The sequence below is a fragment of the Ovis aries genome, chromosome 2 (genome assembly GCF_016772045.2).
Source record: "Ovis aries strain OAR_USU_Benz2616 breed Rambouillet chromosome 2, ARS-UI_Ramb_v3.0, whole genome shotgun sequence".
In the NCBI taxonomy this organism is placed as follows: domain Eukaryota; kingdom Metazoa; phylum Chordata; class Mammalia; order Artiodactyla; family Bovidae; genus Ovis; species Ovis aries.
Window position 1 is genome coordinate 114,993,734 of NC_056055.1, and position 22,567 is coordinate 115,016,300.

Consider the following 22,567-nt stretch of genomic DNA (forward strand, 5'->3'; position numbering starts at 1 on the left):
CAGTTTAGATTTTCTTTTCTTGGGTTCCAAAATCACTGTGGACATTGACTACTGTTAAACGATATTAGAAGATGCTTGCTCCTTGGAAGGAAAGCTATGACAAACCTAGACAGCAGTGACATCACTTTGCCAACAAAGTCAAAACTGTGGTTTTCCCAGTAGTCATGTGCAGATATGAGAGCTGAACCATAAAGAAGGCTGAGTCCTGAAGAACTGATATTTTTAAATTGTGGTGATGAAGACTTGAGAGTTCCTTGGACTACAAGGAGATCAAACTAGTCAATTCTAAAGGAAAGCAACCCTGAATATTCATTGGAAGGACTGTTGTTGAAGCTGAAACTCTAATACTTTGGCCACCTGATGCAAAGAGTCAACTCACTGGAAAAGACCCTGATGCTGGGAAGGATTGGAGACAAAAGCAGAAGAGGGCAGCAGAGGATGAGTTGGTTAGATAACATCACCGACTCAATGGACATGAATTTGAGCAAACTCCGGGAGATAGTGGAGGAGAGAAGAGCCTTGTGTGCTATAGTCCATGGGGTCACGAAGAGTCAGACATGACTTAGAGACTGAAAACACAACAACATTCCATTGCAAATATATACACCAGAGCTTCTCTATCCATTTATCTGTTGATGGATATTTCAGTTGCTTCCATGTCTTGACTATTGTAAATACTGCTGCAATGAACACTGGGGTGCACACATCTTTTCAAATTAGAATTTTCTTCAGATATATCCAGGAGTGACTATGTAGGATCACATGGAAACTCTATTTTTAGGTTTTTAAGGACTCTCCATACTGTTCTCCATAGTGGCTGCACCAAGTTATATTCCCACCATCAGTGTAAGGAGGGTTCCTTTTTGAAGATTCATTTAAAAAATAATTATAATACAGTATATATCTCACATATATTATTATTATTTTAATTTTATGTATTTATTTATGGCTGTGCTGGGTCTTCATTGCTGCATGTGGGCTTTCTCTTATTGTGGTGAGCGGAGGTGTAAGGGCTTCTTATTGCAGTGGTTTCTCTTGTTATAGAGCACAGTCTCTAGCTGCACCAACTTTAGTAATTGCGGTGCATGGACTTATTTGCCTTGTGGCATGTGAGATCCTCCTCAACCAGGGAGCGAACCCATGTCCCCTGCATTGGCAGGCAGATTCTTAACCACTGGATCACCAGGCAAGTCCTGAAGATTCATATTTTAATAAAAATTTGAGAAAATTCTCAGCCATTTTCTTTTTAAAAATTGTATCTCTTCCATTCTATCTGTTCTCTCGTCTGGAGCATCTGTTCAGTGGATGTTGTACGTTCATATTCTCTACCCCATGTTTCTTAACCTTATTGTCATACTTGCCATCTTTTGATCTTTATTCTAACTTTTTCAGTTCTTTCTTCTACTTTACTATTTTTCTCTTCAAATATATCTAATTTGCTGTTGAATCCATCCCTTTGGATTTTTAATTTGAATTATTAAATTTTTCATTTCAGGAGGTTTTATTTGTGTAACTTTCAAAATTCTGTGCTTTAGAAGAATTACATCATCTTCATGAGTCTTGGGTAGGTATAAACACTTTAGGCTGTAATCAGCTGGATCCAAAACTCTCTCAAGCCACTAACTGGACAGTCACAGCATCAGCTTATATATTTCAGGGTGCAGATTTTGGTGTTCCTTTTGTTTCTGACATGTAAAGATGTTCATTTATTTCTATTTCTTTCTTTATTTGGCTGTGCCTGGCACTTAGGATCTTTGATCTTTGTTGTAGCATGTGGGATCATTAGCTGGGGCATCATTTTTTATTTTTTTTCAGTTGCAGCATGTGGGATCTAGTTCCCTGAGCAAGTGTTGAACCTGGGCCCCCTGCATTGGGAGCACAGAGTCTCAGCCACTGAACCAACAAGGAAGTCCCTTCATTTATATCTTATGAGCCCAGTTATGCATTTAAAAATTATTATACTCTTAGTATTTCTTGGTTGAATATTCGGTTGAGTATTTCTTGATTTTTGTATTAGAAGGGTTTTGAGGTTATTTTAGTCCACCATCTTATAAGACCTGGAAATCAGAGTATTTTGTTTATATGGGGAGACTGAGTCCACAGTGGGGAAGCGCCTTGGCCAAAATCAACCAGCAAGTCCATGGCAGAGTTTGAAAAAGAATTCATTATCTCCTGGGACTTCCCTGGTGGTTCAGTGGCTGAGAATCTGCCTTCCAATGGACATAGGTTTGATCCCTGGTCTGGGCTTCCCTGGAGGCTCAGATAGTAAAGAATATCCTTGCAATACAGAAGACACTGTTTCAATGCCAGGGTCAAGAAGATCCTCTGGAGAAGGGAATGGCTACCACTCCAGTATTCTTGCCTGGAGAATTCCATAGACAGAGGAGCCTGGTGGGCTACAGTCTATGGGGTCGCAAGTTGGAGATGACTGAATGACTAACACACTTTTTAATGAGAACTAAGATCCTACATGCTGTGGGGGCATCTAAGCCAGTGTGTTGCAACTACAAAGCCCACATGCTGCAATGAAAAGCCCGTGGCCACAACTGAGACTCACTTTATTCAGCAGCCAAAGCTAAATAAATATACATTTAAAAAAGAACATGCTATCTCCTAATACACCACACATTAAATGGCATTTCACTTTTTGGCTCTTTGAGACTCAAAGACTTAGTTTCCTGAAAGTGATTAGGTCCCTCTCTTTAAGTATTTATGGTTTATAATATATTTTCCATCCATCCCTCCATCCATCCAGTCTTCCCTTACACAGGCGTCTGTGGCTGCATGTCTTACTGAGTCAGTAAGGAGGCACCATTCCTCTACTAAGGGAGTTCACAGGCTGGTAGTGGAGAGAAATAAGCAGAGTCCAGGACTGGATGAGAAAGGTTCTGATGGGTAAAGCACAAGGGAGTGCTGAGCACCAGGGGAGCATCAGGATCAGGAGATGTGTGGAAAACCTGGTCATGATTGAGGTCAGACTCAAGTCTGAGTTGTCAGGCACAGGACCGGTGGGAAGAGTTTTGTCACTTGAGCCTTAGCCTGCAGGTACCTGGAGACTTGGACTGTCCTGGGGACTGCAGGCCCCTGAGTGAGAATGGACCTCCAGGTGGGGATGGGGAGTGAGATTCAAGAGGAAAATCAGGAAGGCCATGGAATGCCATCAGAGGACTTGGGACTTTATCCTGAGGCCCTGAGGAGTCACTGAAGGGTATGAAGGGAAGGGAGAGGCTGACTGAAGAGACGGCCAAAGGAAGGTCCAGGAGGTCGGGTCCTCTGGGGGTGGGGTGATAGTGCCAGAGAAGGCAGGGGAGGGGTGGCAAGGGAGGGACAAAGCCTAGAGACTGCGGGTTTGTGTCTGAGTGATCTCTCCAACTCAGCTCCTGGGATGCCCTGCTCTTTCACCCAGCATCTCCACACTGTAGTCTGGTCTCATGTAGTCTGGTTTTCCATCCTTTCTGCAGTGTCCTCCCAGCTCTCCTGCCAGGCTGGGAACAGGCCATGTGACTTTCTTCTTTAACCTACATGAAATCTCCTTGCCAGGATCCAGAGAGGGGTTACGGTGGGGCTTTCCAGTGTTTTCTCTGTAGGGAACAGGAAGTCTAGAGCTGAACTTAGGTCAGCAATGCTGGCTGACACACCTTCTATGCTGGCAAGGCTGCTGGCCACTTGCTCCCTGCTCCTTCCACAAGTCTCCCTCGGCCTCCTCCTATTTCCATTTCTGGGTTGCCCAGGCTCAGCACTCTTTTCTGTGGGGGAAATGATTGTTTTTCTTTCATATGGGCATCTGAAATTTTGGTCTCTCCAAGTAGACAAGACACAGTATGTTGGGTACTCTCACTGGCCAAGCGGTTAAGGGACTACTGTCACTCCATTGCTGGTTGGGGGAACCCTTCTGCTGGCCCATTGAGGGGACTGAGAGATACTTGAGGGATGTAGAATCATCTACAGTGAAAACATAAATTAACTGGTGTTTATGCTTGTGCTCATTTAAGCTCCAAAGATGACTTACTTAAAAAGCAGCCACATGAATTGTGGAAGAGGAAGAGTCAGATTAATTGAAACAGTAAATCAGTTTATGGGCATGCGGGAGAATGCGTTTCTAGTGCATCTGTCACCAGCTCACTACAGCAGTGCTGTTTAGGATGCTGATTTACGAATGGAAAGGGAGTTAGAAGATTCCTATGACAAGAGTCATTCTTTGGCATTTCTCTAAGTATAGAATAAACTGAGTTCCTGTTTTTCCCAGTTCTCTTGATCTGAGACTATGGGAGGCTATGCTCTGGCCAGTTGGTTGGACATTTATGCCTGTGGCAAATAGAGGACTCCCCCAAATATTATTTCAACAGAGGACTCCCCAAAATATTATTTCATTGAGATGAGTCCACAGAAAGCCTCAATGATGGAAGAATGTCTGCATCTGCACCCCTCCCTGTCCCCACGTTCCCTGCTGTATTTTTTCTCCAAGGGAAGACCACTTAACACACTTGATCTTTTGTTTACTGCCTGTTCAGTCTCACTAGAAGGTAAGCTCCCTGAGGGCCAAGGGTTTTTCTGTTTACTGCACTGCCCTCCCCCTGCCCTCGGCAGGCCTGGCTCATCACAGAAGCAGCCTGAGGATTTCCTGACTGACTGGCAGGGCAGAGCCCCTGCTGTGAGACTGCCCTGTCCACTGATGCCCTGGGCTTGGCCTGTTCTGCTCTCACTGCAGAGGCTGCTTGCCTGTCTCGGACAGTTTGTGATGTCACTCCATAGGGATCAAGGAATATGCCTGGCAGGGAGCATTCACATAGACCCTGGAGAGAAGAGAAGAGAAGCCAGAAAAGAGGAAGCCTGAGTCCCCTGATTTTCTTGTTCCTCCACTAGGGTGTTATATTCCAGGGGAGGGAGCCCTGCCCTACTGATGGCCATCCTTTAGGGTGAGAGTGAGAGCAGCCTTCTCTGTGCGTGTGAGCGGCAGACATGCTCAGCACTGGGTGGTCTGGGTTGGGGTGCCAGCTGTTGACAGGAGCTGCCCAGCACCTGGAAATGGCAGCCTGACAGGAAGCTGAGCAGGGCTAATCCCCTCCCACTGAGACTGGGTACGTGGTCCTGCAGCTGGTGTGGTGGCCTCCAGGGTCGTGTCGTGTCCTCAGGCCCACAGATGGGAAGGACTGTGTTCCTGCTGGAATGGGGAGAGCAGGAGCCCTGGTGGCAACTGGGGCTGGGCTGGGGTGGTCTAAGGTGTAGAGGGCTGCAGCAGGGGGCCAGAGGGGAGGAGCCAACCCTGGGAGGTGGTATTATTGTACTTCTCTTGCATGAAGTGGGGGTGGCATGAGAAGTGAGTGATGTCCCAGCTCTCACCTGGGCCCAGATCCCGCACTGGCCACTGGGCCACCAGGCAGCGCGTGGTGAGATGTGGGGAAGCCATGCCCCTGCTGGGCCACCTCGCCCGAGGGAGTCCGGTCCTGCATGGAGACCTGGGAGCTGACCCCTTGTCTGTGTGGTCTTCCCGTGGCTGCTCCTGCTATGACAGGGGCAGCCTGCGCACAGTCCTGGGCCACATGGAGGGTGCACCCCTCTCTCCCAGGACCCAGCCTCATCTGTCACTCAGCTGCTGGGCTTTGACCGTCTTCACATGCTGGGAAGATCCAGGGCTCCTTACTGAGAGCCCAATGGTAACAACAAACAAGCAGATAAGACCTGTTGGTGAAGGAAATAAGACGGGCCAGGATGAGGGGCTCCGCACACACAATGTGTGTGTTCCTTCTGGTCAAAGGAAAAAGGTAAAATGTCTGGAATTTGTTTTTGTGGTGGGGCCTGGGGTGCAGTGTCTTGAGCTGGCATCTACGCAGGGCTTGGTCTGAGATAGTGGCCTTCATATTTCCTTGTCTACTGAGAATTAGACAGAATCCCTGCAAGGCCAAGGCTCCTTCAGCCTTCATATGGTTCCCCTTCATCCCTGCACAAGGCTTGTTTGCAGGCGTTCGTTTGTTATAACTGAGGCCAAGGCTGGGGGCGGTCCTGAGGGCAGGTGAGAGCCCGGCACGGGGTTGCTGCTTGCCCAGCACAGGAGTCCTGTCCTGGGACCTCCATGCTGTACTGAGTGTGGCCTTGACCACCTCTTTTCTTTATGGGTCAGGTGGGAGAGACAAAGGAGTTGAACTCAAATCAGAGATTATAACAATATTGTGATGGCAGATTACATTTCTGCTTTTATGTCTTTAGTAAAAATAGACCTCTTTGAGAGATGGGAAACCTGGTCTGTTGCTGTGGGGCCAGCAGGCTTCAGGTGGAGATGGGTTGGACTGATGTCTGCCTCCCTGGGGGCCCTGGGCATGGGTCACAGTGTCCCAGGGATAAAGGCTGAGCAGGTGCCCTGTGTGCTGTGTGGACAGGGCCCTGGCTACCGCCTTCCACAAGAGATGCAGCTGGTTTCCTGGGACCAGCCTTAGGCTGTGCAGTTCACAGAGCTCCAGATTGTACTGCAACTGACAGCGGGCTTGAGGCAGGGGACAGGAGCAGTGTTTTCTCTGCGGATTTCTGCCTTGGGGTCCCTGTGCTGGCTGGAGGCGGGCAGGGAAAGCAGAGGGGGCTGGACTCTGAGTCCCCTCACCCACTGTATCCAGATCTGTGTCACTCATTCCTGGTTCATATGTGGTACTTCCTTTTAAATCTTCGTTTGGAAAAGAAGTCTACCACTTAAAGTGCCTGGAGCACTGTGGGCTTCACAAGCAGGCTGCCAGCCAGTCCCCTGCATCACTTCTGTCTGAGCCTCCGGGCACTGTTTGGTGAGAGGCTAACAGGTAGGAAGGCCAGAGGTCCCCAAGTGGCAGGAGGAAATAAACTGCAAATGGCAGATGTTTTTTCACCCCCTTCTCTGTTGATGAAACCAATTCTGCCTGAGACTAACCTGTTTTGTTTTGGTTTTTTTTTTTCCTCAAATTTTGGGCTGATAATGGCTCAACAAACCAGGATTCATGTCAATCATCTTATGGCTGGGGACGACACACCTTGTGCCATCCTATCTCAAAAACACATATTGTAGGAGAGGGGCCTAGTGAAACTCCCTCAGCCTTGAGGAGTCCCTCTTATCTGATTAACAGCTTGCTAACAGACTTAAAAATAGTGTTTCACGAAGTGAGTGTTGAACCCTGCTCTGCAGTTTTGCGGTGCCTCGTAGTGACTGAAGGCAGCCCCCAAGGGGAGACTTGTTGGGGGTTTATACCAACCTGCCAATACCAAGAGGCACCCAATGTCCCTGTGAGAGGAATGGTCAGACATGGGTGATTCATGTGGACAAAACATTCCTTTCTCGGTCACCTTTTCCTGGTCTCTTTGGCCATTTTGTAACTGCCTGAGGAATTAGAACTAATAACCAAACCTGTCAGATCACAGACTTTCAAGGGACTTGCAGTTCTGTGTTGTTGGTTGTTTTATTGTGCAATACCCAACTCCAGTGCTCTTGCCTGGAAAATCCCAGGGACGGAGGAGCCTAGAAGGCTGCGGTCCATGGGGTCATGAAAAGTCGGACACGACTGAGCGACTTCACTTTCACTTTTCACTTTTCGCTTTCATGCATTGGAGAAGGAAATGGCAACCCACTCCAGTGTTCTTGCCTGGAGAATCCCAGGGATGGGGGAGCCTGGTGGGCTGCCGTCTATGGGGTCGCACAGAGTCGGACATGACTCAAGCGACTTAGCAGCAGCAGCAACAGACAAGAGCACATTTGGTAGCTAGGTGGAGCTCTAGTTCTAAGAACATCTCTCAGGCTATAAGGTGTTCTCTTAGCTGCCTGCCTCAGGGGCTAGCGACCTGAAAGTGAGTCTTTATTATAGCTGTGCCTCTGATCTATGTGGATAGAAGCACTGCTGGTGACTAGTGCTTTTGAGGACACAGAGGTTTTGAGGACACAGATCTGGAATCCCAGGATCTGGTCAGATTGGAGGTGCAGTGGTAATGCTTCCTTTGGTAAAGCTAGCTCTTAGTGGACCAGAGGCGGCTCTCTTGTGGCTTTGGAAGAATTGGCCCTAATAGCTCGAGGACAAAAATCACTTTTTCCTTGCTGGCCAGCTATATAGCTCGAGGACAAAAATCACTTTTTCCTTGCTGGCCAGCCCTTCACCACCTCTTTTGCTATCACATATACTGGTGTGGTGACACTCAAAAGGGACATCTTGGCTTTTATGTTCATCCTTTTATGATTTGCCAGTTCTATCGGACTTCCCTGGTGGCTCAGACGGTAAAGCATCTGTCTACAATGTGGGAGACCTGGGTTCAATCCCTTGGTTGGGAAGATCCCCTGGAGAAGGAAATGGCAATCCACTCCAGGACTATTGCCTGGAAAATCCCATGGACAGAGGAGCCTGGTAGGCTACAGTCCATGGGGTCACAAAGAGCTGGACACGACTGAGCGACTTCACTGTATAGTTCTATTATGGTCAGGAATATACTCAGGCCTGTGCACAGCCGTGCAGGAGACAGATGTTTCCCCTGGTGGTCTTAGCTTGAGAGGCATTCTGGAAAGCTACTCTGTTGCACCCAGGGTGGCATCAGAGGAGGAGCAGAAATCAGGCAAAGTTTTAATGGTGAGGAACAGGACATCAATCTGGGAGGCCACCAGGTCTAACGCCTGGTGCATCTCCAGCCCACCTTGGTGATAGAACAGGAAGGGATGGTAGTGAACATCTGCTTTGGTAAGAGATAGGTTGACTCTGGCCAGGGAAGGAAGCTTAGGTGGAAGACCTGTCTCCACCCCCATCTAGAGCAGGGAGGGATGCCTCCGGTAGAAAAGGCTGCTGGACGCTGCTTTTTCTCTCTTACTGATGGGAGCTAAGAATTCAAGCCTCACTCCTTTGAACTGCATCCTGAGAAACTGGGATAGATTTGACCCCCAGAGCTTCAAGAAGACACGCCTGAACTTCCTATGTGATACTGCATGGCCACAGTCTCCATTGGAGGACAGCGAACAATGGCTAGTTGGAGGGTCTCTTAATTACAATACTGTCTTACAATTAGACCGGTTCTATAGAAAATAAGGGAAATGGGTAGAAATGGCATAGGTGTTACCTTTTTTTCTCTCTGTGTGACATGCCAGACTTCTGTCCTAAGGGTATAGGTTCGGGTGTGAAACCTTCAGCTCCCTCCTGTCCTCCTACTTTGCCCCCATATCCAGGGCTTCCATCTGAGCAAACTGAGAGTCAGGGCACCCCTCAGGGGACGGTGTCCTTGTTCTTGGTAGAAACTCAAACTGAAATTCAAACTGCTCCAGCGTCAGTAGAGATTCAAATTCCTGTCTCAGTATGACTTTGGACTACACAGGATTCAAGTGAAACTCAGATCAATGAAGTAAGGGAAGCTCAGACAGGTAAAACGAAGGGTGAAATACAGGTTGAGATGGAGGACAGGAGACAGACAGATAAGGAAAAACAGATTTCTCCAATCTATTCCTGGGATCATATGCGAAGGGCAGCCAGAGGGGCTGAGGAGCAGCTACAGAAGCTGTTGCCTCTCCATGAAGCACCCACCGGGAAAAACAATCAATTGATGAGAGTTAATAAGCCCTTTTCTTATCAAGAAATACAGAGAATTAAGGAGGACCTGGGAGACTGTTTGGAGGACCCAGAAAAATATATTAGAGCCTTTAAGGGTGCTACTCTTCTTTATGACCTTACTTGAAAGGATGTGAGGTATATCTATTATCCGAAATTCTGAATGAGCCAAATATTTTTCAGTCATTGATTTGAAGGCCTAATCATAGCTAAAGGGATGAGGGCCATAGGCCCCAGAGAAGTAAGCCTATGCTAAATCATCCCTTACCTATTACTTTAAGACAATTGAGAAGATTTTTGGGCATCACAGGCTACGGCTGCATTTGGATTCCAGGTCATGTGGAACTTGCCTGGCCTTTATATAAACTTATAACTGAAACTCAGCAAACCCAAACTGACAAACTGATTTGGTCTTGAGATACTCAAAAGACACTTAAGGCTCTTCAAATTGCTCTCTTGCAAACTCCTGCTTTGAGCTTGCCCACAGTGTCAGAGCTTAATTTGTTTGTCACTGAAAGAAAAAGTATGGCCTTGGGAGTTATGACACAACCCCAAGGGCCTCACCAGAAATGTATAGGATACCTGAGTAGAAAATTGGATGCCACATCGTCTAAGAGTAATTGCTTTTATTGCTTTAATAGTGCCTAAAGCTCTTTAGTTTACTAATGGGTGAAATCTTCTTGTACTGACTTCTCATGATGTGAGTAGAATCTTAAACTCTAAAGTTAATATTTGGATGACAGACAGTTGGCTTCTTAAATATCAGTTTTTGTTATATAACTCAAATTTCAGCTTTTCAACAGACTTTATGGGAACTCTGGGAGGTGACTCCTGATTCAGCCTTTGAGTCAAACAAGCTGTTGTTTGAGCCAGGAACAGAGGTCCTGATAAAGACATTGGGACCTTGGGGGGGCAATCTCTAGAGCCCCTCTGGGAAGGCCCTTATGAGGTAATTCTTTCTTCTCCCACAAATGTCAAAGTGCCAGGAATTAATTCGTGGGTGTACCATACTCGAATTAAAAAGTGGCATCCTGACCCCTCAGGCTAAGCCATGTCATTTTTATGTCTTTATTTTCTTTGATTTTACTCTTCACTTTTTAGATGTTCCTGATAATCTGTATGGGTCTGCTTCTGCTAACTCCAAAAGTCCTGAGCCTGCCATTTGACCCTCAAGGCAATGCCTTCCTGTCCTGGGCTCACTCCTATGCTGCATTCCACAATCGGTCTACTTGCTGGATCTGCAGGGCACTTCCCCCATCCTCAGTGGAAGGCTTCCCGTGGCGGGCATCTCCACTTCAGGGGAAGGACTTTCTCCAAGTCTGTGACTACCTTTGCCAACAACAATTGTATGTGGTGCCTCTTCTTAATCTGATCACATTTAATGATCCTAAAATGGACTGATGAAACACTTTGTAGCTTAACTATGGACATATTGTAACTTTTAACTTTGATTATACTTTGTCTTGGTTTAATGACTATTTTGCTGTACTTAAGAAGACAAATGGGTCTAGATTTACGGGTCAGGTTTTTTACCTGATGCTTATCAAATATGGGATGACGTCATATGGCTAGCTCCTGAAAAGGGGTGCCTAATATCTAGTGACCCTATATGCTGGGAGCAAACAGAACCATTTCCAGAAGTTAGCTGACAACTTAATTATAATGATTGGAAACAACTGGGGTTTTTGCCTCATATGAAATATGCAATATAATAATTCCTGTGTTTTCTAACCCCAGTACAGGTCCTGCTTTTGCCTGGCCAGGCACTGATTGGGACTGGATCCCTCAGTCATGCTGGCTTGCTTCAAACTGGGCCTATTGGATATGTGACTCTTGCCTATGGGCGTGGCTTCACCGTAGCTGGATAGGGAGATGCACCCTAGGTCCAGCTTTTACTCATGGCTTCATATTTTCAGAGCTTCCAAAGAAGCCTGCTGATTTGCCACAACTTGGAACTCATTGGATAAGGTCTGTATTTTACTGGTTGATTATTTGGCTGCAATATTCCTTCCCTCTCTGGGAACTACAGACGTTATGCTACGAGTTGATCCTCTGCCTACCTTTACTCAACAAACCTTACAAGATTCTCAAAAAGTTGTTTCAGCCCTTAACGCTGAACAAATACAAATTAGAAAGGTGGTTTTACGAAACAGATTGGCCTTAGATATTCTAAGAGCTGCACAAGGAGGAACTTGTGCCATTATTCATACCCGATGCTGTACATATATACCAGATATGAGCACTAATGTTACTCACTTTACTGAACACATGAACATGATGATCCAGGCTATGGATACTCCTGAAGTCTCAGTCCCTTCACTTTGGGAGATGTTAACTAGCTCCGCATGGTGGAGAAGTATCTTAATTGTAATAATTCTGATTGTTCTGTTCTTGCTGTTTGCTCCCTGCATCTGTAACTGTGTAGCTTGATTTGCTTATAGCTGCATCAAGGCTTTTAAGTTACAAAAGGTTGTCCAAACTCCTACTGAGTGCCACAGCTTCCTCCAGCTACTACCTGGGGCCTTTGGACCAGAGACTACCAATATGAGGGTGAGGGGAATATGTTGCCTCACCAATTTAGGGATGATGCTCCTTATCAGCTCAGAAGTGATTGTGGAATGAGAACGCTGCCCCTTCCCCTAGGCAACATAATTCTCCTAAAAGAAAAGGGGAAATGAGAGGGTAACAGGTAGGAAGGCCAGAGGTCCCCAAGTGGCAGGAGGAAATAAACTGCAAGTGGCAGACATTCCCGCCCCCCACCCCCGCCCCCCAACCCGTTCTCTGTTGACGAAACTAGCTCTGCCTAAGACTAACTTTTTTTTTTTTCTTTTCTCAGCCCTTGGACTGATAATGGCTCAATAAACCAGTATTCATGTCAATCATTTTATGGCCGGGGATGACACAGCTCGGGAGAGCGACCTCGTGAAAGTCGCTCAGCCTTGAGGAGTCTCTCTTATCTGATTAGCAGCTTGCTAACAGACATAAAATGCCTTGCTAAAAACTAGCAAGGGGGCACTCTTTCTGTCCTCTTCTGATGTCTATGTCAGAAGCTTTCCCTATCTCTATTATACTTCAATAAAACTTTGCTACACAAAAAGCTCCAAGTGGTCAAGCCTCGCCTCTGACCCTGGATCAAAATCCTGTCCTCTGGAGGTCACAAATCACGATGTAACCCATGGCTCGCAGCAGCAACATTTCATTGAGCAGCAGAACAGGCAGCATTGATTTGGTGTGGAAAGTCAGTGCCCTTGGCGGGCCCATATTGGCATTCCCTCTGTTTGTCCTCTTCCCCTCCCCCTTGCTGCCCTGCTGGCCCCCGTGGAGCTGGCTGCTGGGAACACGGGAGGACCTTGTATGACACGTAGGGTAGATACCATGGGGTGGATTCAGGCACTGTAGAGCACCTTTTGTTGGGATAACTTTGAGGCTCCATTTGTGGATAAATGTGGAAAGACTTGCTTCATGAGTTTAATAATCATGCCAGAGTCATTTTTCTTCTGTGTAGCCAAAACTGTCTGCACCCATAGCTTACTATAATATATGGGTATCAGGAGGCAGGCCCTCTTATATTCGTGAATATTTCTGTTTCACCTTGTGACAGCCTCATAAATATTGTTGAAGGATGGCAGCTTGACTGAAGAATTCTTCCCACCATGGTAAATAGTCCTTCCTGACAAGCGTGAGACAGCAGGGGGAGAGTGGGGCTCAGGCACTCGCTGCTGAGGAGGGGCCCACTGTGCTGGTGGGGAGGAATGCTCCGTGGGGGTGGAGGTGGGAGCCAGGCGGAGATGGAGGGGCCAGGCTGTGCCAGTGCTAAACCGCCGCAGCTAGAAGGCCCATGATGTGTTCTGAATGGAGGGGTCCAGGATTACCTGGAGGCTTTTGGCACCTTCTCCATGCACTGATCCTTCCTCTAGGACACCTTGGCAGTGCCAGGCTATGATCCTCTTCCTCTCACAGAGGACCCAGGTCTAGAAGAGGTCAGGTGTCAGCCTGACCCAGGTGAGAGTTAGCTAGGGGTTCAATCAGTGCCTTGGGTCCTGGTGCTGTCTGAGAGTTTGCCCAGGAAGTGGGGAGCCTGGCTGTAGAGTATGGGGACCCCGAGCTGCACATGGGCCCTCTGTTGCCTGAATGTGGGGCCATGAGGCTGAGCCACAGCCATGAGTTTTGCAGCTGTGATCGCTGGCACTTTCCTCCTGAAGTTGCTGGAGGAATAAAGGAGGTGATTGATGCGCACTTAGAAAGTAATTGTGAATAAGAGCAGCTCGCTGTGGTCACCGGCTGCTGCTTATCTGCTGTCTGTGGTTAGGGAGCAGACCCTACTATGTTATTGTGATGTCCTTTGGGCCTTGCAGATGTCCTGGAGAATCTGGCTCATTCACTCCATCCTCTGGGCCCATTGTTTCCTCTCTGCCTGTCATCAGATGTCCTGACCACTCTGTGAAGGCTGTTTTTGTGGTGGGGACTGAATGGGATGGGCTGGAGTTTCACATATGATTCATCAAATTTCACCAGTACCTGTGAAATGGGCTCTCTTATGCTTTTCCCACTTGAATAATCTGAGGATCAGAGAGATTAAGCAGCTTATCGAAGTCACAGGATCTGAGTGTGTGTCCTAGTTCTCCTTAAAGGCTCTGCACTTACAGCATTTTCTTGTGCTGTACCTGCTGCACTGTGTGGCCTTCTCTGCGCACAACGCGAGTTAGGACCTTTCTGAACTGATGTGACCTGAGGTCCCATTTTTATGTGCCTGTCCAGGTAATATACAAGCTTCTGGAATGTTGGCTGTGGAATGAACGACAAAGTTAGGGGCACACAATGAACACACCACGGTGTTTTGGGTGATAGAGACTGATTTTTAGGATCTCCAAGGGGCATGTACTGGTGTTTCTGGCTCATATTTGCCTGGAGGGAATGAGCCGTAGTGATTATGAGAAAAGAAAGTGACTTTGGCCATGTCCTCCTGGGCTGTCCTTGCTGTGTTAGCAGAATCCAGCAGCTTTCCAGGAAGATGGAGTAGATTAATATTCTTGGGCTTGGGGACACGCATGCATCTGCCTTAGCCTGGGCACTGTCGGCAAGCACCTGAGGGTGGCGATGGTTTGTGGGGTGCTCTCTCAGTCACTGCCCAGTGAGGGAACACCAAATCCCACTGTCTTCTCCAAGGGAAGGCTTAGATCCTCCAGTGGAAGGCAGCTAGGCTCTCTTTCACACCCCTCTTCAGACCTTGGCACCTTTCATCCCTCTCTTTCCTGTCCAGCCCTCTTTGTCTTACAGCAAAGGCATTTACCTCTGTCTTCAAGATGGATTCTAGGCCTAGCTGAACCCCCTTCCTTACCATTGGCCTGGCCCAGGGCACCGGGTTCTATTTGGGTCCTGCTACTGCCTGCCGCCTGTCTGTGGGGAGACCCTTGGGATCTCGGACACTTCCTGCCCTCCAGGGACTCCCTAAGGCTCCTCTGGATCGACTCCTGGTTGTTTGCCCCTGTTCCTGCTGTCACCCTGGCCCTTCTCCTGTGTCCTTCACATGCAGGCGCACACCTCCTGTCTCGGGTTCACTGCTCCTCACCGCACCCACCTGCTCACACTTCTGCCCAGTCTTCCACTCAATGTCCCCTTGTCAAAGCTCTCACTGCACATGCCTCTGCTGGCCTCAGGCTGTATGGGGACTTGTGGTCGCCACGCTGGGACATGATGATGAACTCATGTAGTGGAGAAACTGCTCTCCACCCCAGTCAGGTTTTGCTCTGTAACATGCATTGATAATACCTCCATGTTTTTACAGCCACCAGCATGTATTTCTTGCTCTCAGGCCTGTGGGTTGGCTAGGATGGCTAAGCTCCAAGGCTGGGAGGCAGCAGAGATGCAAAGTCCTGCTAGAAGTGCAGTTGGATGCCTGACCATGTCAACATGGGTGACGCATCTGCTGGAACCCCATCTGTCAAAGCAATGGCCCAGTCATGAGGCGGAGGAGCACAATGCACTGAGTGTGGGTCTGAGGGATGGAGCCCAGAGGCCGGTAGCATCTGTAGCATGCTCCCTTCTACATGTAATTCATTTTCCCTTCCAAGAATCTGCAGGGCACACAGTAGATTTAAGGATGAGTGTTTCTTTGCCCTTCTTATTTTCCCCCAAATTTCTTAGTCAAAGTTGGATGAGTCACTAATAAGACACCCTCCTCCACTTGACAGAAAACAAGGAGCAGGAGTGGAAATAACCGGAATGAAAAGGCAAAAATGGTTCAACACATGAAAAGATTAATCCAATGACTGGAAGGTTGATTCAGCTGCAGACAGAAGTCCAAGGCTAGAATTTGGCCACTGTTTCTATGGAAATCTGATTAAATGCCTCAGACAGCAGTGGAGGAGCAGGGGTGGGTGGATCTGAACTGCACATGGAGGCAGACCTCTGAGGACCCCAGAACTCTCAGAAGCTGGTGAGGGCACTGGAGTGATGCGGTGTCTCCCACAGCAGCTTACCGAGTTCCCTGGTGGTACAGGAACCTCCTAGGTGACTCCATAGTTTGCTGGGGGCCATACTTTCTGCCCACAGCTTCTGGTGGTGACTAGAGTGCTAGTGCCCGGCTGGCCCTTATAAGCAGTGTCTGTGAAAGTCCGAGTGGCAAATTCTTGGTGTGTGGTGATGATATGGTGTCAGTTTACCTCTGCCTAAGAAGAGGCCAGGGAAGGGCGCTGGCTAAAGATGATGAACACAACCAGACCAACATCATGTCCACAAAAAGCCTATCTGTAAAACGGGAAGGCCCAGTCATCCAGGGAGGAGGCCAGCACACAGGGATGCTGAGCAGAATGGAGGGTCCCTTCTGGAAAGCCTTGGTACAGCCGCCTCACAAAGCGAGCTCTTGGGCCAGGGCCAGGTTGTCTGGGGCACTGGTCTGCTTGGGGGTAATCGGAGCTGACTGGGGAGGAGTCTTCCCAGGTGGAGAGTCATGAAAGGTCAGGGTGACTGCATGTGAGTGCTGGAGGCCTGGGTCAGGAAGCCCCACAAGTGCAGGCTCTCTTGCTCCTTCAGCAGGTCTTCAGGGGTGCCCCTTACAAAAGAGCATGTGATGTCCATGACCAAGCTTTGTGGGGACTCCACCTGCAATGCATATAGATTCTGGTCTACTGTAGTGACATTTTGCGGATGACAGATTTACAATCCAGAGTTAGCCCTGTTCAGACTATAAAACCATTAAAGCACAAACCTGTCAGCCAGATGGATCTGCCTCGGTTACCCTGGGAGGGTAACCAATTATATCTCAGCCATCCTGTCTGAGATATAATTTGAGGCTTGTTATAAGGAGGGAGCAACTCTTTCAAGCATCACTTCTGTTGGCACCTCTAAATACAGAGGGTGGTGTTCTCTTGGTCAGTGTCCATGCCTGCTAGTCACCCTATTTTGTTCCAGCACATTACCTGACACAGGGTTTGGCCAGAGCGGTCTACTGGCATCCCTGTTACCCAGGTTGTACATGGTAATGGTAGGAGCCACCCAAGGAGAACATCTGAATTGGGTTAGTGTCCAGGAGACCTCCTTTGGGGACTGAACACCAAAGGCCAAGTGTTGTTGCTTTGGGGCAAGATGTTTCTTCCCTCTTCCTCTAGGGCAGGGCAGAGGTTGCTAGATTCCAGGGTTTGGGTTTGGGTTTCATTTCATAGTGTGATTGCCATCCACTGGATGGAGAAACTTTTTCCCATGTTCTGAGACTCACACAATTCTGCTGTTTGTCCTGAAGCCATAATATCACTATCCTGCAAAATTTGTGATGAATTTGGCTTAATTAGCCAGGCTTTATAATACAGGGCTTCCCTGATAGCTCAGTTGGTAAAGAATCTGCCTGCAATGCAGGAGACCCCAGTTCAATTCCTGGATTGGGAAGAAGGGATAGGCTACCCACTCCAGTATTCTGGCCTGGAGAATTCCATGGACTGTATAGTCCATGGGGTCTCAAAGAGTCGGACACGACTGAACAACTTTCACTTATAACCCAAATGGTGAGGCAAAGTTGGTAGCCTTAGCCTGCTTTGTGGCTGGCGCTAGGCCACCATGTGGGCCAAGGAAATCTGTATAATCACAGTCTCTAAGCAAATCAGTAGGGTTTGTCCCCTTGGCTTTCTATTATAAGGGGATCGTATCACATAATCCAAGTTCAGTTGGGTTGCCAGCTCATAGAAGATGGTAAGACGATAGAAAAATCGTGATATAAGGGGAGTATTCATCTGGTGAGCAAATATAAATGACATCCTCTCTGATGTCAAAGAGGTGGTGGTCCCTGTAAATAATCGTAGAGGAGTCTTTGTTGACTGGTTATTGGTTGGGAGTTTGGAGACCTGAGGCCCACACATTGAGCAGGGTTAGAATCTGGGGTAAAATTTCTGTCCATATGAGGGATGACCTATTGTCTGAAAGCGTGAGGGGCACGTGTTTCAGCTGCTTGGGGCTGGTCAGCCAGGTGGAAATTTCACAAGATTCCACAATCTAGAGCCTCTGGCTGAACAACTTGGTGAAATGGGTACACTGATGTGAATCTATCATGTCTGGTGGGCCAAAGAGGGTGAGCACATACCTGATTAAGAAGGTGACTTGGTGTAGCCAGCAGAAGTCCAGGCAAGGTATCTCTGATGGTGGGTGCACACCTTCTAGTTCCAGCAGAGGGCAGCAGCGGCCCAACAAAGTCAATTTGCTATTATGATACAGTTTGTCACCCTGAGACATGCATCCCCACATGGGAGCCTTCCAGAGTCTTGTTTGAGTGGGGAGTTGTGCGTCAAGCCCAGTAGGCTCTGAGATTTGTCACCGAAGTGGCTGCTGTCTGGCTGGACATTTCATCCAGAGCCCCATGCAAAGCTCTGTGGAACTGTGCTTAGCCAGACTCTAAGAGGAGTAGTCAGATGTCACCAGTGATTCAGCTCAGCCGTCTGGGCCAGAGGGACTAAGGCCAGGGTCTGCTGTGTGGCTGGCTGGCCCATCATAAAGCAGTTAGCCGAATTCTGGTGGAAAGAAGCTAATTTTTGTGTCATGGCACAAATAACCTAAGTTGAATGGGTAGGTGTGGAGAGGTGTTTCCTCTAATACATGCCATATCTGTTATAGTGTGCTGGAGCCTTGATTGTGAGGAGCTGACATTTTTTAACAAGAGGAATTTTACAGCCTGCTGATGACTCTTTGCCCAGAAGCTTGACAAACAAAGTGGTGGTCTTTGGATCTTACGGCAGCAATGGTTCATCTTCTCTGCTGTAAATATTGTGTAATTAGGTACAAGCCTTCTCAGATGGCATCCTAATGAGGCCCCCATGGTAGAATGCTGTCTATATAATGCAAAAAGGAGGAGTGGGTTATTCTAAGTGAATTCAGATCAAGAAAACCATGGGCACCCAAGTAAGGTATGGTGGACACCCTTGAAATTGAAGGCAGTTTGAGGCTGTGAGTCTTCGGTTATCAAGACCAAGCAGATCATGCTGGCTAGATCTAGGGCAGCAAAGTTGGAACCTAGAATCTTCTGGACAACATCTACTATCTCTAAGATGCTGGGCATGAGGACCTTAATGGTGGGAACTTGTGCATTTAAGAGTATCATTAATCAATTATTAATCTCCTTCACTGATGGTCAGTTTTGACTCTGGCAAGATAGGCTATTACAGGGTGAGATGATGGCCTTATGACCTAATATCAAACTTATCTCTAATGATGGGCCAAGGTCATCTGCACCTTATTTTAGCCTATATTGTGATGCATTTACTGTTTGTACTGGAGGAGGCAGTTGGAAAGGCTCCCGTTTGGCAGCTCCTATGAAGAAGTCCTTCTTCAGAAGAAGGCTGAGCGACGAAGAATTGATGCTTTTGAACTGTGGTGTTGGAGAAGACTCTTGAGAGTCCCTTGGACTGCAAGGAGATCCAACCAGTCCATTCTGAAGGAGATCAACCCTGGGATTTCTTTGGAAGGAATGATGCTAAAGCTGAAGCTCCAGTACTTTGGCCATCTCATGAGAAGAGTTGACTCATTGGAAAAGACTGATGCTGGGAGGGATTGGGGGCAGGAGGAGAAGGGGATGACAGAGGAGGAGATGGTTGGATGGCATCACTGATTTGATGGACGTGAGTCTGAGTGAACTCCGGGAGATGGTGATGGACAGGGAGGCCTGGCGTGATGCAATTCATGGGGTTGCAAAGAGTCGGACATGACTGAACTGATGAGGAAGTCCAGGGATTTAGGTTTATTCCAAGTATGTCTCTGGTTGAGTTAATAGGAAAAGAGAGCCAGAGGTGGCTCCCACCACTGGAAACTATTTTAGAAATATGGTGCCGATAGAAACACCCAGCTTCACTGGCACTCCCTTTCCAGTTTTACCTGCTATGCCTTCTAGGCTGTATGAGGTTCTCTTGGAGGATTTAGAGTCACTATGAAATCATTGTGACTGAGCCAGAATAGTCTGGTGATGATGGCCGTTGTCCCAGTGGACCACCGGAGTTCTAAATGAGGGACCATCCCTGACATTCCCAGGGGAATGCTCCGGGGGGCTGCAGATTGGGAAGTGCTTACAGCAGAGGGGCCTGCACGACTCTCTGAAGGCCTCTAATACATGCCTTTTGAGGCGTCTGTCTGGGCCTTTGAGACTGGAGTCTGGGGTGAAGCAATGGCTTATTTTAAGGAGACGAACTTGCACCAGGACGGCCCAGATATAAGAGTGTTGGGGATCCCGATTGGCAGAGGTGCCAACATAAGGCCCTCCACTGGTTAGAACCACCCCAGGTGCTTTCTCCTAACCTTGGTGACATGAGGGCTCCAGGACCAGGAGCCAAGAGCCTGCTCTGTGAGGTGGGTTGTGTGGCCTGCCCCCTGAGGACTGTCCTTGGGGTTGTAAGCCGCTTTGAAGCTATAAAACCTGGGAGTCTGGATGAATGGTTCCTTCTCAGGAGGCCATTGTGGAAGACCCTCCAAGGCCTCCTGAGTAATATGCGAGGTCTTCATGAGGCATCCTCCTATTTTGCTGACAATGTTAGATTAAATTTCCTTAAGTGGAGCACAGGCTGCTGGAGGGCAAGCTGAGATTCAACAATAAAGCAGCAGAGGAAGTGCAATAGAAAGTTGTTACTTCCAGTCCTGGAGGATGTTCGTAGCAGGCCTGGGTTGGGAGTGGGCACATAGGGAGGTCCAGGTAGAGTGCAGACAGACAGTGAGATTAAGCCTCAGGCACATGCCTTTGCTCGAGTCTGTGGCAGGGTGTTTTCTTGTTTCTGGGCTGTCTGGATTGCTCAGTCTGAACCAGAGTGGAGTTTTGGTAAAGCTCTACTGGGTCTTATCCCAAGAGGCCAACAAAGGGAAGCCCTTGGAGGTGGGGGGAGACTGTTGATCCAAGGGTCACTGAGGTGATCTTGGGTGACCTTGGTCTGCAGTGACTTGAAGCAGGATCTCAGTACTCCAGCCAGAGATTGAAGTCAGGCTTCTACAGCAAGAGCACTGAATCCTAGCCACTAGACCATGAGGGCCAGTGGCCAGTGACAAGGCCCTGGCTTGTCTGTTCACAGAAATGAATTTCAGCAAAGAAATGGAAAGTGGTTAAACAAGTAAAAATGGTTATTAGGAGGAAAAGTGTACATGTGAATAGGCATACATGCGCAGGCCCAGAGAGAGAGAGAGAGTGGCACCCTTGCAGTAGTTTAAATCACTTATATGGGGCATTTCTTCCAAGTTTCCTCTGGCCAGTCATCTTGCTTTTTTTTGCCTTGTTCTGGGCCCATATTTGGTTTATCTCAGGGTTCTCCAATGTATGCATGCATCTCTTAGCCAAGATGGATCCTAGGAGAGGCCTATGAGTAGACTGACACTACCTACTAAGCAGTGGTGCATCCTCCATTTCTGATCCCAGAGGAAACTTTCTGTACTTGTGTAATCAGGAAGGTCTCCTTGAACTTGAGAATGAGAAATATGTGGTCTCTTTATATCTGACCTGGGCAGGACTCAGCTCCTTCTCATTCTTGCCATTATCTCCATCTTGGAGTATCTGTCCACAGGGGACAGACTCCACCTGCTCAATCTGGGACCCATCTGTCTTCTGCCTTAGGGGCAGTCCTGCAAGTAACTTATATTTACTTGTGACCCTGTGGGCTGCTGTCTGAGACAAGTGCTTATGTGAGAGGCTAAGCCAATTTAGGTGTGACCTAAATAAAGTCTCTTAAGATTATACAGTGGAAGGGACTAGATCTGATAGACAGAATGCCTGATGAACTATGGATGGAGGTTCGTGGTATTGTATAGGAGACAGGGATCAAGACCATCCCCAAGAAAAAGAAAAGCAACAAAGCAAAATGGCTGTCTGAGGAGGCCTTACAAATAGCTGTGAAAAGAAGAGAAGTGAAAAGCAAAGGACAAAAGGAAAGATATACCCATTTGAATGCAGAGTTCCAAAGAATAGCAAGGAGAGATAAGAAAGCCTTCCTCAGTGATCAGTGCAAAGAAACTGAGGAACACAATAGAATGGGAAAGACTAGAGATCTCTTCAAGAAAATTAGAGATACCAAGGGAATATTTCATGCAAAGATGGGCTCAATAAAGGAGAACAATTGTATGGGCCTAACAGAAGCAGAAGATATTAAGAAGAGGTGGCAAGAATACACAGAATAACTATACAAAAAAGATCTTCATGATCCAGATAATCATGATGGTGTGATCACTCACCTAGAGCTAGACATCCTGGAATGTGAAGTTAAGTGGGCCTTAGGAAGCATCACTACGAACGAACAAAGCTAGTGAAAGTGATGGAATTCCAGCTGAGCTATTAAAAATCCTAAAAGATCATGCTATAAGGGTGCAGCCCTCAACATGCCAGCAAATTTGGAAAACAGCAGTGGCCACAGGACTGGAAAAGGTCAGTTTTCATTCCAATCCCAAAGAAAGGCAATGCCAAAGAATGCTCAAATTACTGCACAGTTGCACTCATCTCACATGCTAGTAAAGTAATGCTCAAAATTCTCCAAGCCAGGCTTCAACAGTATGTGAACAGTGAACTGCGATATGTTCAAGCTGGTTTTAGAAAAGGC

The 22,567-nt window shown here is 47.6% G+C and overlaps 1 long non-coding RNA gene across 1 annotated transcript; it reads left to right on the forward strand.

Annotated features, from left to right (window-relative positions):
- Positions 1-3,361: 3,361 nt before the first annotated feature.
- Positions 3,362-12,624, forward strand: LOC105608693 (uncharacterized). The gene is made up of 3 exons (XR_001030249.4): positions 3,362-10,873; positions 11,265-11,495; positions 12,364-12,624. It is a non-coding gene; the product is annotated as an uncharacterized LOC105608693 (long non-coding RNA).
- The last annotated feature ends 9,943 nt before the right edge of the window (positions 12,625-22,567 follow it).